A 3,768-nucleotide genomic window follows, 5' to 3' on the forward strand; every position below is an offset into this window, starting at 1 on the left:
CTGTGTGAAGAATGTCCCAGACAATGGGGAGGACTACTGGAAGAGCCTTGTGGTGGGATCAGACTGTAGCATGGTGAGCAGAGAGAGGAGTGAGATTCCAGGAGGTCCATAAAGGAAGCAGCAGCCAACATGGACTAGTTGTGGAGGCCTTAGAAAGTGAAGTGGAAATCATTGAAGAGTTTAATACAAGAGAGTGACATGATCTAATGTGTGTGTGTTTAAAAGATCACCTCTGGCCAACCAGCATGGCTCATTGGTTGAGCGTCAACCTATGAACCAGGAAGTCACAGCTCTATTCCCAGTCAGGTCACGTGCCTAGGTTGTGGGCTCAATCCCTGGTGGTGATGGTGGGAGTGGTTACTATCTCGCTCTCCCTTCCTCTCTGAAATCAATATAAATAAATAAATATCTATATAATAAAAGCCCAGTGACCATTATGGTGGAATGACCAGAACGACCAGTCACTATGATGCACACTGACCACCAGGGGGCAGATGCTCAATGAAGGAGGAGCTGCCCGGTGGTCAGTGCACTCCCACAGCTGGAGCGCCACTCAGCCAAAAGCTGGGCTCACAGCTGGAGAGCGCAGTGGTGGTGGCGGGAGCCTCTCCCACCTCCATGGCAGCACTAAGGAGTGGTGAGCCAAGTGGTAAGGAGCAAGCAGGTGGGTGGCTGTGAGTGAGGGGTCCCAGATTGCAAGAGGGATGTCCAACTACGCGTTTAGGCCTGATCGGGCCTTAACCTGCAGTCAGACATCCCCTGAGAGGTCCCAGATTGCAAGAGGGCACAGGCCAGGCTGAGGGCACCCCTCGCCCCCCACCCCCGGCACAAATTTCATGCATTGGGCCTCGTGTGTGTGTGTGTGTGTGTGTGTGTGTGTGTGTGTGTGTGTGTATTAAAAAATAAAAGATCACCACTGAAAAATGAATTATTAGAACTCAAGAACCAAAGCAAGGAGGCTGTTGTACAGATGGGGGGTTAGACAAAGGTAATCACAGTGGTGGTAGAGAAAAAAATGGATTCAGGACATTTTTGGAAGATAGTGCCAAGAGGACTTAACTGATTGTTTAGATTTGGGAAGATGAAAGAGAGAAGAATCAAGGATGATTCTAAGTTTCTATGTCTAAGCAACTGTGTAAATTACACCAGAGGTTCCCAAATTTTCTCAGCTTGTGGCACCCTTAGTGTCTGAATTTTTCACAGTGTTCCCCAAGGCCAAAGGAAATCTGTACATTTCATTTATTGGATACATTCAAGTAACTTAATAAATATTTGTGTCACACTCTTATGTCACAACTTAATACACAGAAATTGAAAAAAATAATACTTTTATTTCATTCTTAAATAGCCATGATGAATTGCTAATGGTATGTGTGTCCATTGAGCATTTCACAGCTTCTCCAGTCTGGGAACCAGATTGCACATGGCCACCCTCATTTCCTATCCACACTGATTTCTGCATGGTACTTGCTTTCTTATCTCAACAACTGCCAAAAACACGGTTTTGCAAAATGTGCTATCATTGAAGGAATACAATATTCTAAAGTTAGTAGTTCATACAATATCCAGCATATGTTGAATATTGCTGTTTTTCATAAAAAATTAAAATCTACTCCAGCACCCCTGTGAGCCTGCGGGGTTCAGGGAGGCTTGGTGTTCAGGTTGGTCAGACCATTTAGTGACGGAGGTGGGGGTGGCAGGGGAAGCACTATAAGTGAGGGCTGCTGAGGTTTGATTTCCATGGTGCACAGTCAGCTTGACTGACTAAGGAAGGTTAAGAAAGACAGATGTATGTGTTACAAAAATAAATTCTATTAAATATTAGCATATGAAAAATATCCATTATTTAGTGTTCTTAGGGAATGAGGTGTTCTCTGGTTAATTTTCTGGGTAATTAAGAGCTAATCAGAAAACGTTTTTCTTTCAGCTGTTATTGTTGAAAAATCTGCTGGCTTGGACTCAGTTCACTCCTGAGATTGTAAGTACAGAGCCATCAGGATAACGGGGCATAACTGCGCTGCCTTCTTCCAGATCTGAAGGCTGCACAGTCATGATTGCAAATCATTCTATTGTCCTCCCTATCAGCCACACTGATCCCAGAAATACCAATGTCAAAATAAATCTCCACGAAGAGGATTTTATTCCCCTACAGTAACTGGATTTTAAATGCATTACATTCCCATCGAGAGCATGGCATTAGATAAATCCTAGATGTGACCACCCTAGGCTATTCAGAGGCATGTAGATGCAGGATTAAAATCCCTTACCCACAAATTCTGCAATCCAAAAAGTTTTGAAAACCAAGTCTTCGTGGTAATTTTGTGGCAAATTCATTTGGGCTCAAAACCTGACTTGCAAGAACTCAGTTGGAAGCAAAATCTAACCTAAACTAAAGCAGGGCTGAAGTTCCTCTTTATTGTGAACATTTACATTTTGCTACAGAAATACTGATAAGATTAACTACCGAGTGCTGCCCCAGACCCTAGTAGGGTTGTTATATTCTACTAGAGGCCCGGTGCACAAAAATTAGGGTGAATCTATCATCTACAATAATAAAAGACAAACATGCAAATTGACCATACCTTCACTACGCCTTAAGCCATGCCCACCAGCCCGGCCTGTGCCCTCTCGCAGTCTGGGACCCCTCAGGGGATGACCACCTGCTGGCTTAGGCCCACTCCCCGGGGGATTGGGCCTAAGCTGGCAATCAGACATCCCTCTGGCAGCGCAGGAGCTCTCGGGAGATGTCCACTTGCCAGCGGGAAGCAGGCCTAAGCTGCAGTCCGACATCCTTAGTCCTGCTGAGGAGGTGGGAGTGGCTCCCCCCACCACCACTGTTCTGGCAGCCGCCAGCCTGGCTTGTGGCTGAGAAGAGCTCCCCCTGTGGGAGCACACTGACCACCAGGGGGCAGCTCCTGCATTGAGCGTCTGCCCCCTGGTGGTGAGTGTGTGTCATAGTGACCAGTCATTCCCAGTCTTTCTGCTGTTAGGGTCAGTTTGCATATTACCCTTTATTATATAGGATAGAGGCCTGGTGAATGGGTGGGGGCTGGCTGGTTTGCCTTTCAGGGTTGGGGTCCCCACTGGGGTGCCACTGGGGTGCCTGGCCAGCCTGGGTGAGGGGCTGATGGCTGTTTTCAGGCTGGCTGCACCCCCTTTAGGGTGGGGGTTCCCACTGGGGTGCCTGGCCAGCCTGGGTGAGGGGCTGATGGCTGTTTTCAGGCTGGCTGCACCCCCTTTAGGGTGGGGGTTCCCACTGGGGTGCCTGGCCAGCCTGGGTGAGGGGCTGATGGCTGTTTTCAGGCTGGCTGCACCCCCTTTAGGGTGGGGGTTCCCACTGGGGTGCCTGGCCAGTCTGGGTGAGGGGCTAAGGGCCGTTTTAAGGCTGGCTAAGCCTCCCGGGCGATGGAAGCTCCCAGCCTCTCCTTTTTTTCTTTTTTTCCTCTGGGATTTATTTACCTTCTATAATTGAAACTTTGTTGCTTTGAGGGGAGCTGCGGCTGGCAAGAAGCTTGGCTTCCTCCATCATTGAGGCAACCAACTCTCCTGCTTATTCCAGCTCCATGGCTGCCGGCCACCATCTTGGTTGGGTTAATTTGCATATAGTCGCTCTGATTTGGCTGGTGGGCATGGCTTAAGGAGCAGCAAAGGTACGGTCAATTTGCATATTTGTCTTTTATTAGTGTAGATGATAGATTCACCCTAAGGCCAGTCTACACCAGAAAAAAATCTGAATTTCACAACACATTGGCCTCAAGTGTTTTTTAA

This window comes from Myotis brandtii, unplaced genomic scaffold (assembly GCF_000412655.1).
Source record: "Myotis brandtii unplaced genomic scaffold, ASM41265v1 scaffold174, whole genome shotgun sequence".
Classification (NCBI taxonomy): Eukaryota; Metazoa; Chordata; class Mammalia; order Chiroptera; family Vespertilionidae; genus Myotis; species Myotis brandtii.